Source organism: Montipora foliosa, chromosome 14, assembly GCF_036669935.1.
Source record: "Montipora foliosa isolate CH-2021 chromosome 14, ASM3666993v2, whole genome shotgun sequence".
In the NCBI taxonomy this organism is placed as follows: domain Eukaryota; kingdom Metazoa; phylum Cnidaria; class Anthozoa; order Scleractinia; family Acroporidae; genus Montipora; species Montipora foliosa.
The window spans coordinates 6826114-6841116 of record NC_090882.1 but is presented as its reverse complement, the minus strand read 5'-3'; the positions used below and the strand labels follow the sequence as shown (position 1 = coordinate 6841116).

The 15003-nt window shown below is 38.7% G+C and overlaps 1 long non-coding RNA gene across 1 annotated transcript; it reads right to left on the bottom strand.

Moving 5' to 3' along the window:
- Nucleotides 1-166: 166 nt before the first annotated feature.
- LOC137985650 (uncharacterized) lies at nucleotides 167-4844 on the bottom strand. Its single transcript, XR_011119322.1, has 3 exons — nucleotides 4532-4844; nucleotides 3427-4080; nucleotides 167-447 (listed from the first exon to the last, which is right to left on the bottom strand). It is a non-coding gene; the product is annotated as an uncharacterized lncRNA (long non-coding RNA).
- Nucleotides 4845-15003: the final 10159 nt, after the last annotated feature.

The following is a 15003-nucleotide window of genomic DNA, read 5'->3' as shown; positions in this document are numbered from 1 at the left end:
TACTTTTTTTTTTTTTTTAAGCGCTTATACAATGCGCCAACTAAAACGGCCAATATTTTGGTTAGAAGCTAATATTCTGTTTTCCATTCCCATCAATAAAACTTAGCATTGTAAATAGCTAATAACACTTCTTCGGATCACTCAGGAGAAACAGGCGGTACCGACTTTTTCAATAGTTTCGCGATATTTTACTGCGGTGTCCAACGATCTTCAAGGCCAAGGGTGATTTATTTTGCGCGGTCAGTGAGTTAAAAGCACAAAGGACGAGTTATCATTTGCCAGAAATACCTCCTCTGGTGTTTAAAAAGCATAAATCGAAATAAAACGTACCACCTTACAGTTTTAGCACCCCACTCCATGCGCTGTTTTAATTCGTGATTCTTAACGTGACTTCATGTAACAGAAATTTATTGCATCAGCAATTCCGATCGAGCAAAATTCTGTGACCTGGAAATTTGAAAAAAATAAGGAATTTTAAACCAGTGAATTTCTGAGACCAAAGGGCCAATACATATCGAGTATCTGTAATTATTTTCCTTGTCAGTAGAAAAAGACTTTTTCATTTTTCATGAACAGTATATCTAATTATGCCTGCAATTTGACATCCATTTCCCTCAGGCGAGAGTAGAAAATTCTGCGCACGGAAAATTATTTTGAAATTAGGAAAAAATATGAATAAATTCGTAAAAATGGCGTAATTTTGGTAACCTGGAAAACGTCCTTACTGGCTAGGTTTGTTTAGGTGATGTCCTACTTAGAAAGCCAAATGTTGACCAAGCATCACCGTTTCTATGGATTCGATAATTTGGAAAGAAATTCGCAAATGTTTCTAGGCAATAAGGTGACGCGCTTTGTCAGGTTCCTAGTTCCTAACGTCCGCTGAAGTTTTGTCTTCTTTATGTTTATCGAGAGACTTGACTCAGTGTTTCACTCTTGACAAGCCAAATAAATAATTAAACATAGAGTGGTCGTAAAAATCGTAAATATTTGCCAAATTCAGAAAAACATTCGATCTTGAAGAAAATGTGATTTTAATTTAGGGGCATTAGAGAGAGATTCAATTTAGGTGAAATTACAAAAGAAATGGTTCCTTCGGAGGGAAACCGACACATCAGTTTTACACTAAATAAAATGCAGTTTGACATAATTTGAGAAAAAAAATGAGAGATAAGGGAGTTTAGTATGGACATTAAACAAGCCAATATTTGAGGAATGAATTTCAGTGTATAACGTACTCGAAGCGAAATGGTTCCTCTGCTGGTTATGGTAATGTTTGGACGAGTGGTTTAAAGTGAAGGCAAACATCGTTTTGGAAAAGACATGCGTACTTTTTAAGAGATCTTAACATTCAACTAAACGTTTGCGTGATTTTACATATCGTGATGAAATATTTCAATCGACTTTCGACTGGCTTTAACAAGCCGGGCAAGGACAAAAACGTACCTATTTGCATTAAGATATGTAGCTGTCTATCATTCTAAACATTAGCAAAAGAAATTTAGAACAAATCAATCAAAAATGGTCCCCTCTGGGGGGATCTATAGGAAACAATCAATTTAATTCACAGAGTAATAGTAATGTTTGGCAGTTATCAAAGCATTTTCCAATGCCATCTTTTGCATGATTGGTGCGATTGGAACCACATATTCAACATCACTTAAGAATATGTGATTGGGTTCATTTAACGTTGCAAATATAATAATAAAACAACACGGTTTGGCGACGCTATTCATGAAAAATCACCCAAAAATGCAACAGATCTTTCTAGGTGAAATAATCTCTGCATCTTTTATTGTTTTAATTTGTTAAAAATAGCACGTTTCCATCAAAAAATTAGTTCTGCGTGATAGTTTTGATGGGGCTTTCTCAGTCTTCCAAACAAGGCTTGAAATATATCTTTTTGTTAATTCTGTTCAAGGCCACTGTCCAGCATAAGCTGATCTTAATTCCAGATATTCAGTCGCAACTCGAAGAGAACAATTACTTGAAAGTTTTTGTATTTACAATAACAGATTTAGCTATGTAGCAATGAAAACATTCGAAAACAGCCGCGCGAAGTTCATTATTTAGCTCACAATAGAGCCACAATTCTTTTTGCAAATTGGTAAATGATCTCACTCAGTGGGAACATTTTAATCGCGGATGCCTGAAAAGGAAACTCAAATTGATTTAGAAAATGCGACCACGTTGTTCAAATTTAAAAACAATAGGGTTGACACCTGTTCGAAATAACGAGGAAGAATTGTCTCTTTACTGTTAACAGAACATATACGCTGGTATTATTCTCTTTTGAAGGACATAGAATGCAGTTCTAAACGTCGGTGGCCTGCAAGTCCAGCTGTTCCTAACAACAAGCAACGGCTCGTTTTCCGACCTTACAAGGTGCTACTCATGCGCGCGTTTTGCGTCGCTTAGCAATAACCCGCTGAAGCTTTAATATGCGAACAAGTAAACTCGACTCGAAATATCAAATAAGTCGCATAGCCTGATAATTTGTCAAAAAAACAATTAAAAATGAACATATTTATAAAACTAAAAATTTTCCATCATACGTTTGTGTAGATAATGTTCGAAAAATGGTGGACTCTCTTTCCCAGTCGGTATAAAAAAAGTAAGATCTATGTTTCCAATTCATCGACAATTTATTTTTCAAATATCGTGAGAAATTCTTTACCGTTTAAGTGGTAAAAGCATTTTTCACTGCCACATCAATGTTTTAGTTCCAATATGGTCGGAAAGACATATTGAAGTTTGGCTAGTTTCCTAGGAAACAAAAATAATCAACCTGATATTGTGTCCATCAGCATCGTATCCTCATAATTGTATCGCATGCGCGAGCCAAGGCCGCTTTGTGAGGCCAGTAGTTATATAGCAAAAACAATAACAACTTTACAGATCCACGGCTTTCTCTCCAAATCTTTCGTTAATTTAAAATCATTTCTTGCTGAATTATGCTGATTCGGTGAGTTTCTTGTTCGGTAAACAATTATCCCGGCGATCGAGTTTTTAAATGCAGGTACCCGATTTGCATTTAACTTCACATGTCTTAAGCCGCTTTTTACAACTTTTTTCTCCTAAAAGACATTGAATTTTAATATAGCTTGATTAACTAAATGGGCTTTTGGCTGATTGAAAAAAACAATTAAACTAGAATATCCTGCGCCACAAACTCGTTATCGTATACCTGTCTCCACCAAAATCTCCCAATTATTTTACATGATACATGTACCGAAATGCTGATAAATACGATTTTATGGAGATTTCTTTTTTGATTTCAAACATTTGCAGCTAAACCGGTTTCACTGTTTTGCGTCAAAGCCAATATAATTAATAAAAATGAACGCAATAACTCAAAGACAATCTTCACTGGTAACCGCAATGATGCCATCATAGAGCTAGCGCTTCGGTAAACCACACTTCACTTACTCAATCGCAGCACCTCTTGGTACGCCCTCCTGTAGTCAAAGCCAAATCTCGGAAAAATTCAATTCAATTTAATAAGCGAACGTTCTTAGCTTAGTTCTTCTCCGCAGCACGAGGGTAAATTGGTTGTTTTTCTATACTGTTTGAGCAATCACAAACCAGTGAAAGGGAAAGTGTCGCACGTGCTTTTCATTGTGACTGTACTTTCTTATTTTTTTCTGGGGGGGAGGGTGGTGGACAATTTGTTCCAAGTGGAAATTTCCTCAAGATCTTTAAATTTAGTTCCATATTGTTTTTACCTCTATAAAGCCCTGTAAAAAGGTTTTAACACAGGAGCAATTGTGGCTGTGTTGTCTTCCTGTCCTCCGGGCTCTAGCGTAATTACTTGAAGCAGTGCACGTATTTTTTCAGCTACTTTTAGTGGAATTATTTTTGGTAATTTCCCAAGCTAAGAGAAACAAGACATTAAAGAAGAGACGTCAAAAGGGATTGCTTTGCAAATTGATTAAAAAGAAAAATAATCAGTAGAATGATAGGCGATTTATCCAAACTGATACGTTTCCAAATTTTCCAGTTTTATCTGGGCGGAAACGAATCAAATTTCTTTTGATCCACAGCAAGGTCTTCGTATAGTTTTCACCTATCCATTTTAAAACGCTAAAAAAAGAAAAAAACAAATGTTTATACCTCTCATTAACCATGCTTTTTACGTCAACATTTTCAATAGCCCGTAAAACAATCTCCGGCCGCCTGTCCGCATTTCCATTTGTCACATTTAAACCATTTTCAAAAGTTTGCCTCTTAAAGGACGTTTTCGAACGTTATATTGTGGTTGCTTGTGGCAAAAACGCATCATCAAAAGGTCTGCGTTTTCCTATATATTGGTGAGACCTCGATCATCCTAATTCTTTTAATGAGTTTGATTTTGTTTCAATAAACTGTACTGTTTTTATGCCCATTTTGCCCTCTTATAAGAAAGTCATCTCCAAAATTTATTCACCTATACCTTAAAGATCTCAATACAGAAACAAGGTTATCTTAAAATTCCGTACGTTAAGAATTTAATTTAATCCGGATTAGACGAACGTACGTAGGGAAATCGGCTTACCGAAACCTCGAAGGCTCTGCGTCGCATGGAAAAAGGATCTTGTCATTTTGTTTCTTTTTGTGTTCCGCTGCTGATCCAGCCTTAAACATTTTCCGTTATCTCAACAGTGTGACCTTGAGGTGATTTTACCATTTTTGGAATGGTATTTCGTTGCAGGAAAACGAGCACTCGGCCACACCCGCCCCATAGATTTCTAGAATGTCAAACTCGATGTCAGGGAGATTCCCTTTGGGGGACGTCCTCCTTTTATACAATAACTGACAAACCCCTGATCAGCTCCAATATCTCATCTTAGAAAGAATTCTGCCTTAGTGAGAAATTAAAATCCAGTTGAAACTGAAACGAGATCTTAATACAGTCGTGTTTGTCTCTTGGTAAAAAGTGACGTGTAATTTCAAGCAACCAAAGCTATTGGTTGCTCTTTTACATGGAATTATAATCTGTTTATTTTTTTAAGGGCATGATCCATTCATTTCACAAAAAAGATATTGTTTTCGTGTCTGTCCAAGAGGTATTTTCCTCTAAAAAGTCTGATAGAAAGAGTGCGCTGTCCGCTTTAGGAACAGACTTTCTTCTTTATATAGACCTATTGTGGTTTCAGGCCATTTTCCCAATGTTTATTCATCTGGTGACGTAGACTTTCATCGCTCTGGAACTCGTGCATTCATCGATCTCGTGACGCAAACACCGCGTAGAGGCGTATCTCATTTCTCGAGAGGTCAAACTCTTGAGCCTCAAGACATGAATAGCCTCGAGAAATCGTAATCTAATTATATTTATCACCCATACCATTCTGTAGAGTTATCGTATCCCTTCAACGTAAATATATCACATTACTTCAGCTGGCAATGAAGTAAAACCAAGCGGGTAGATATTGTTACCGACTGGATAATGTGCCCAAAGAATTAAAGTTCCAGAGACCCCAACAAACTTTTCCACGTTATTTTTTCTCCGAAATTGTCCCAAATATATCGTGTTGTTTTTAGAACCTTTGTTTTTTTATTCGTTTGAGAGACGGGAAAAGTGGTAGCAATTAGGGGGAATGGGTTAGAGCAATAAAAGCAAGGTGACACACGGTAACACCAACCCGGTGTGGCCAACACATCACGCATGCGCACAACCATTTCACCCGGTCAATTAGCAGCCATGGACAGCTGTTTCGGCCTTTTGGGCCTCATCATGGGTTAGATACTGGGTTGACGTCACAAATTACTATGCTGCAAAGTAGTCTATGACGACAACCTGGTATTTAACCCGTTCATCTTAGATCAAATTACAACTAGTTTTTCCATTCTTAGGAGCCTCCAAAACAGTTACTTTGAAGGAGAGAGAACCTAGCGATCCAAGGAATTAGCTAGTGTTGGACAAGTGCAGGGAATTTTTGAGCGGAAAGGGTTTTGTGAGGTGATAGACACTTTAAATCACGGAGTGCAAAACAAAGACGTTATTGAACCTAATTTAATGGCGTGGCTCATACGTGTCTGGGATAGCTCCGTGGACGAGCATCCGAACTTGCAATAGGAAGGTCAAAGGTCCGAGTCCCACAAAGGAGCACTCGGATATTTTCCGAGTATCCCCGAGTCACCATCGATAAATGGCGAGTTTTAGCAACGACAATGCCTCAAAGCAAGAATAACATTATTTAAGCAAGGGAAAATAATCATGCTACACGTTCCAGCACACACTTCAGTGAATTTTTTGCCCGTAGTCCACAAAACAACAACCTCGTTCCCAGGGCTCTCTCTTCTTTTCCCGATGGAGGAAGAGTGTGGACCCTGGGAACGAGGTTGCACAAATCACCAAATTTCAGATTTTGACGACAACATTTCACTTTTTATCTTCAATTTAGAACCGTTCCTATAAATCCAGTTCTATGATAGTTCGCCCCTGTTGTTCAAGGTGCACAAGATGGAAAAATCGTGAACTACTTGCGATAGCGCAAAGTTGTGTTTTGAAGTGGCGTTGTAGCTGACGCACCTTGCCAGCAGAGCCTTTCTTAACTCGACGAGAAAGAAAAACTCTGCAGAAATCGTGTTAAGTCTTTCTTAAGTATTCGCAAGCCGTTGCTTGGAGACAGTTCCAAACCCAGGCCAAGTCTCGATCGCACTACTAGACGCCATGTTGATATTCGTAATGAAGGCTCGATTTTGACCTTGGCCTTGTCAAGAATATGATGCACGCGCTGCCTTAACCGGACTTCAGTGACATGATTTTGGCAGAACCTCCCCTGTTCGCCTATTGGTGAGTTATTGGCTCTGCTCGCAGGCTGTAGCTGACGTTGTTGTCGTCCTTGCTAAAACTCCCCACTGAATTCTCTTCAGTGCGTTCTTAGGGAGCTTAAGCAACGACAACGGCGACGGCAACGAGAACGTCATCTCAAAATATAAAATTGCGTTATTTTAATCGCTTCGTGACTATTTCAACTTTTTTTAATATGACAAGGGTGTGGTAATTCCTCAAAGATGACACCAGTAGGAACGGCACTCCATTTTAGGAGAGAAAATGAAAATTTATCCTCAAGTGCTGACGTTCTTCATAAAACCAAAAACTTGGCTATTTCACATTGTTGTTTTGCTGACGACGGCAACGAAATGGACAAAAGTGAAAAACGCACGTGCAGGGCGTGCGAAGCTATTGTTTTTAACCACTAAATATGCAAATTCGTGACGTTGACGTTGCCGTCGCCGTTGTCTGTGCTTAAGCTCCTTATTAATTCCTTCATGAAGCCTTGTTTGAACGACAAACTATTACAACGCCTTGATCGGTTTTGAATTCTTAATCTTTCGGTTTCTGGCTAAGTAACAAACAGCTTCTCTGATTCGGGCAACACTGACATATGCATCAAGGGACATTGGTCGACGTAGTAGCGCGAATAATAGGGAGTTTAAGAAACTACAGCGGCTATGGCAACGAAAACGTCACTTCAAAACAAAGCTTGCAATTTCTTAAGAATTTCGCGATTAATCGATCTGGTGCACGTTGCATTATATTTGCAAAATATCGTATAGAGTGACAGTCACGGCGGCCAAGTAATTGGTATTCCTAAACAACGGAACGGCGGCCTCCGGGAATTGAGCTCTATTATCATGCAAACACTTTTTTTTGTTTCGGTAGTTCGCCTGTATTGTACAAGGTGAACAAGACGGAATAATCGCAAAATACGTGCGATAGCGTTAAGCTATATTTTGGATTGACGTTTTCGTTGCCGTTTTTGCTTAAACTCTCTGATGACGGCTACGACTACGGCAACGCCTAAAAGCAATAATATTATTGGTTTAGAGATGAAAAATGGGCACGTTGCTGCACGTGTGGTACGTCTTTTCGTACATTTCTTTCCTCTGCAAAACAACAACGCGAAACAAACAAGTTCAAAATTTAGACGACAACGTGTGCATACAACAGTGAATCTTTCATTCTCTATCTATACTTCAAAACCGTTCGTTCCAATCCAGTTAAAGAGTCTCTTCACTCACAATACAATACAATACAATACAATACAATACAATACAATACTTTATTTACCCACGGTACATCTAGGAGTGATAAAAACTCGTTAAAACATGTGCGTGAAACGGAAAGCATTGAAAATAAAAGAAATAGTTTAAAATTACCATTCTAAAATCTATCTAAAAACCTGCTTCTTTAAAAGACATTTAAAAGTAGAAATATCTTTGGCATTTCTAACATACGTAGGCAACGAATTCCAAAGTTTTGCTGCCAAAAATGAGAATGACTTAAGACGCCATTCTAGATTAAAACTGGGTAGCATTAAAAGTGTCCCCGACCCTCTTAAATTATAATTACAGATTTTGATCTTAAGAAAATCCTCTATGTACCTTGGGGCTTCTTTATGAATACATTTATGTACCAAAACTAGGGCCTGGAATTTTCTTCTTTCTTCTAGCGTTCTTACACCAGCTATATTTAATAAATGGTTATATGATGTATGCTTTCTATACCCTAAAATAGTTCTAAGAATATAATTATTGGTGTCTTCTAATTTTTTAACTTGACCTCTTCCAACTCCAAGTAATAGCGGACTACAATATTCTAAATGAGGCAAAATATAAGCTTTATAAAGTCGGCACATTACGTCTAAAGGAATAAACCTGCGAATCCTCCGTAACGCAGAGGCTTTTGCACACGCCTTTTTTACTTGTTCGGACACATGAGCGACAAAATTGAGCTTACGATCTAATGTAACACCAAGGATTTTAAGTGTATCATTGACGTCCACTTCATTGTTATCCACACTGAAGTTATAACGATATGATACTGGACCTATAGCCATTGCCTGTGTCTTAGATGCATTGATCTGAAGATAGCGATCAGTAACGTGATCAGTAACCTTATTTTTCCATCCTGTATAACTTGATGAGTACGAACAGTTTTGAAGTCGAAAGAGAAAATGACTGTTTCATTAATTAATTGTTATATCCTCACGTTATCGTCAAAACCTAAAATTTGGTGATTTGACGTTGTTGTTTTGTGGAGTACGGCAAAGAAATGCACGAGAATTCGTGGTGCACGTGCAGCACGTGTATTTTTCCTCTTTTAACCAATAATATTCTTGCTTTGTGGCGTTGCCGTAGCCGTAGCCGTCGTCTTTGCTTAAGCGGCCTTCACACGGCAAACTTGAGTTTGCAAACTCAAGTTTGGCAAACTCAAGTTGGTGAGTGTGAACGGCACAAAAATAGTCGGCAAACACGTTGGCAAACTGTTGGCGACAAATAGAACTTGTCTCTATTCTCGCCAATAGTTTGCCAACATGTTTGACAACTGTTGTTGTGTCTTTCACACACACCAACTTGAGTTTGCCAACACGAGTTTGCAAACTTAAGTTTGCCGTGTGAAGGCCGCTTTAAACTCCCTATCGTTTCTTAATAGGGACTTTAAGATCTACGACGTCGACGTCGACGAAAACGTAACCTCAAAATAGAACTTTGCTGTATCGTAAGTTCTTCATCACGACACACAATGTGGGAGAAGTATCCCAAAAATAAATTGGTGCGAGAGGTTTCAGGGTAGAAATAGAGAACGAAAGGTTCACATTTGTATGTTTGCGTTGTCGTCAAAACCTCAAATTTGGTGATTTCACGTGGTTGTCATGCAGAGTACGGCAGAAATACTTCCTAAAATGCGTGCTGCACGTGCAGTACGATTATTTTTCCTCTTTTAACCAATGATATAATTGTTTTGTGGGGTTGCCATAGCCGTGACCGTCGTCATTTCTTAAACTCCTTAATTCATAGGTATTTTTTTCCCGGTTTATGATTATACGGGAAATGGTGAGGCAGTGTGGCCCAGTGGTTAGGGCGCTTGCTATGAGATCCGGAGATCCCGGGTTCAAGACCCGCTCTGACCACTCGCTGAACGGGTTGTTCCTGGTAGTCCCTGGTTCAACTTCCCAGCTGCACTTGTAAATAGCCAACTGGTTTGCCTCCGGCCAGTTGGGATTCTTAACAGTTGTTGTTGTTGTGTTCTGTTGTTTCGTTGATTGTTTCATTGGCCCTGAAAAGCCCCTATGGGGAGCGGTCAGTTAATATGTATTGTATTGTATTGTATGTAGATCTTAACAAGTGTTATTGAAATCGAAAAAGGAAATGGGGGGTAACAAACGCATTTTTCAAAGATAATTCAAGAACAATTAAAAAGCTTTAAAATACAGAGCCATGTATGGCGTTCCTTCTCAAATTGAAGTTTAATTATCTCTGAAAAATGCATGGTTGTCCCCAATTTTCTTTTTGGATACCAATAGTACTTACTAAAATCTACTTTTTCTGCATAATTTTGAAAAAATATTTCTGTATTACTAGGCATCACCGATAGGAAATCCGAGTATCTTGAGATGCGCAGAACGTATGCGCAATAACAATAGTAAGCGGCACCGTCCTTAAACTTTCTAGTAGGGAGCTTCTGCAAGGACGACGACGGCTACGAGAATAGGGAGCTTACGAAACGACGACCCCGATGGCAACGACGACGCTACAAAACAATAGGTTTAGTGAGCAAAAACAATGGCTCTGCACGCTTTGCACGTGCGTTTTACATTTTGGTACATTTCTTTGCCGTCATCTCCTGGATGACGACGAGAAATGACCAAATTCAAGGTTCTGTGGAGGACTTTAGCACATGACGATGAATTTTCAGTTCTCTCTCTACGCTTCCAACCCACTCATACCAGTTTAATTCCTCAACAGTTACTACACATTTTTAACGCGAAACGACATGAAATAGTTTCGTAGTGATATGAATAACGGGAACTCGTATTTTTCAATGAAGTCCTCGAAGCCGTCGTCGTCCTGGTTTCGTAAGCTCCCTAATGACGCAAAAAAGGCGGTACTACACGCCCCGCACGTGCATTTCACATTTTGATTCATTTCTTTAACCTCGTTCCTACCTTCCCACACGCTTGCCGTGGGAGAACAGTTTTGCTGTTCCCAACCCAACCTCGTTCCCAGGGTCTCTCTTCTCTGCCTCCATTGTCGTTGAGAGAAGACCCTGGTTCACGCTGGTCACGTGGCACTCGTCGACAAACATTTTTCCACTAGGGTAGTGTTTTCGTTATATTTTGATCCCGCAACCGCACCTGGGCGAAAAAATATTCGTTTAACAAGGCATTTCTAAAATAAAAAGGTCAAAAGAGCTGATGTTATATTCCCACAGGAGATGAATTCCCACAAAAGCGGTCAAACTAAAAGCAAGAACTTTTGTGATCGACAAGACGACTTCAATGTCGAGCGGCGATTGACGTTCGCTTTAAAAAAAATTAATTTCGTTAGTAGCCAAAGTTGCTTCTTCAGAACAAACACTAACATAAAAGTATACACCAAACACTACGTTTTCGTGATAAAAATGTCTCTTTTAATTTACTGCGACTAAAAATATACACGCTATTAAAGCGCGGTGCAGTGGTAAAAAAAATCTTAACGACATCGACAATTTACACGAAGTTGTTGAAATATAAATATCATAAGTCAAACTGTCAACTCGCTGTACAAGATTGCGACCTTAGCAATCACGTTGTTTAACTTTCGAAAGAAAAACGAAAATCAAAGAACAAAATGAAATACCTGCACATGCTAATACAGTTTGATTTGATGGATTTGAGGTCGATATGTGACTCGAGAACTTAAATAACAACACACCGGCTGATCGCTGAACATGTTTGTTTTCCATGGATAACCGTTTCGCTTGTTTTCTTGCACGACAAAATCTTCTTTCCTTTAAAATTGTCGCAAACTATTAGCATTCTTCGTTGATCCGGACCTTCACACGGATGAAAACTTGAATAACGTGAGGATATTTTCTGTGGCGTCTGATCGATTTGACCACAACTTTTTTTCTTTCACATCGGGTTCCATATGTGTAGTACATAAAATACTGCTGTCAAACGTTTTGTCAATGGTTATCTGGCCACAAAATCAATTGCGTGCTGATTCCCTTCTTTGCAATGTCAACAAAGCCTACATTGCCACCCATCCCCTAACACACATTTCGCCAACCTCCCAGATTCTGGGAGACACGTGACCAGCGTGAACCAGGGTCTTCTCTCAACGACAATGGAGGCAGAGAAGAGAGACCCTGGGAACGAGGTTGTTCCCAACCCAGCTTACCACATGTTTGGCATGTGAAGCTGCCACTTAAAGGGGTGCAAAACACACCCGCTTTGTATGTTAGCTACGCAATGCTGATGAGGCCTAAAAGGCTGAAACAGCCGTCCACGGCTGCTAATTGACCGGGTGAAATAGTTGTGCGCATGCGCGATGTGTTGGCCACCGGGTTGTTCCCTGGCGAAAAATGTCTGCGCATGAGTCGCGCGATATGACACGTGACGCGTTTCCGGGACTATCATTGGCTCTCGTGACAAAAGCACCCCCGAGAAGAACAGAAAAATGGCTGCCGTTTGAGAATCGGTTGCTTGTTGGTTTCCGTTCTTTTTAGAGCGATCAAGGCTAGTTTTAACGCCAGTTTCAAGTGGAATGTATTCTTAGAGAACGTCTATGTTGTGTAAGTCGTTTGAAAGTCCAATCCAACCAGCATCCTCGGAAAATTTGCTCCTGGAAAATTTTATTTCGTGGGAAAAGAGCTGCGAAACAGGTGAGTTTTCTGCGCAATTTTTAATGTGGAAAGTTTGTTGCCACCGGGTACAAAAAGTTACTGTAATGTGCAGAAAGGAGGATTCCTAAAGTTTCCGTTCATGTGTGAATTGGCTTGTACCAGGTGGCAAGGAAATGGCAATATTGTTCAACGTGAAGGTTATTTTTTTCTGCGTTACACCTTACGATCGGCACCTCTACATGAATGATCAATGATTCGATCAGATATGAATTTGATTTTGAAAGTGATTGTCTCATTGGGAACGTAACCCTAGTATCAAATATTTTAAATAGCTGCTTTTAAGGTCATTTATATTCCCTTTTCTGGTGAAGGTCTAAGTTATTATACTTTTTAGCAGTCACAACTCAACGATCCTTGCGTTCAAGTAGTTACCAAGTTATGGATTTGCAATCAATTTGAGTTTAAAATCAAAATCCATGTTAGGTAAAATAACTTTTGGAAGAACAAAAGTGTAGGGACAGATGTCTATAGGTATCTATAGATTGAGGTTTTTTTTACTATTGTTTTCTGGAAGCATTTATGATGTAATTTTGGTTTTAGGGGACTGTCATGTGTTGTTGGATCAAGGAAATTCTGTTTTGAGTCAAGTATGGTTGACAGTGGATAGTTGTTCCTGAAAAGGCTGAAAGGAAGCTTTATTGCCTTGGACTTTTTTTGCTTACACCCCACATGTTTGTTCTTTTCTTACATGGCAAAATTTATTAATATATTATGTGATTTGGAGCTGCAGCTAGAAACAGTGTCCCATGCATAAGGTCTCATTGGGGTTGATGGCAGTAAAATAATTTAGGTAAAAAGTATGTTTAGAGTTTTTATCATAACTTCTCATCTTGGTCCTGCTGGACTTTAAACATGCTCTACCATTTTGCACAAGGAACTTGTCAATCAACCGTTACCTTTTGGCAATATGATATTTTGGATGGCAATTGATTTATTTTTCTTATCCCTTATGTGTAGATATCCTATGTCTGTCACATAGTTTTAAGCTTTTGTTTCCTGTAGTGTATCTTTATTATAGTTAGCACATGACCCCACAAGCATGTGTTATTGCTTTAATATTGATTGTGTTTGAATAAAGGATATTGTTGTCTTGTCTTGTAGATAATGCAAAACAGCCTCAGTTGTATTTGCATTATTTCTGAATGTTACTTTTAAAGGGAAAACCATTAAAAAGTGTACAAAGTTTGCAGGAGTTCAGGAAAAATATTCAAAATATTCATTGATTTGAAGTTCCTGAAGCAGGTAAATCTTGAAGAGTTTACGCAACCATATTTGGAATATACGGCATTTCTTTTTGGGAATGTTCAAGTCCACAGAATTCATTTTCTTTTATGTTGAGAAGTACTGTAAGATCGTTGACTCCATGGGGTTCCCCATTGACGGGTAAAATCGTCTGGTGTTAGACAGAGCAAAATACTCTGGCTTTAGACAGAGTAAAATACCAAGTATGGCCGGTTTAGGGGTGAAAGGGTTAAAGTGCAATCATTACTTTGACTTTCTTTCTTCAATTGAACCAATACAAAGTGACTTATCATCACCTCCACCATTGCTATACAATGGCTTTGGCTTTTAGAACAAAGTATCAAAGTTGAAGCTGGTGGCTCAAGGAGTAAACTTTGCAAAAAAGTTAGGTTAAAAATACCTTTATGGTATTTGAGTATTTTTGTAGAACAAATTTGCATAATATCGTTAAAGTCATTAAATCAATGAGAATCCAAACATGAGGATGCAATTTGCTCAGGAGGGGTTTTTTTTTTTTTTTTTTTTTAACAACCCTTAAAGGTAACAGAATCTTGTTTCCTGGATGTAGGCTAAAGAAATCTGACCCCTTAGGGGAACCAGTTCTAAATTGACAAATGACTGGCATTTCATAATTCATGAGTAAAAGCTACTTGCTCGCTTACCAAATTTTTCTACAGTTCCATTCATTTTTCAGATTGATAGCTGTATTGCTAAATATACATGTGACTTGTATTGCACAAGCTAATTAAGGCCGCAACTTTCGAACATTCCGCAATTTGTATAATTTGATGACGTCATAGACGTAATTTACAACTTTATGACTTGCTAGTTAGAAGAACTGTGAGACGCCATTGGGTAAATGTCTTTCTTTGATTTAAGTTAACATTTGCATTTCTCTTACTAACTTCAACTCTGTAATTTAGATTTTGAACGTCTACACTCCCTGCGATGACCGTGAAATAAAGGAGTAGTTTAAAACCGTGGAAACTCTTCGGCTAGCAATACAATAACCTTAAATGTACTGCGACAACTCTGCCAGCTGTTTGGTCTCAGTATCATGAGCAGTACCCCCTTGGGGTAGTTTGTACACTTCACCACCATTGTTTACC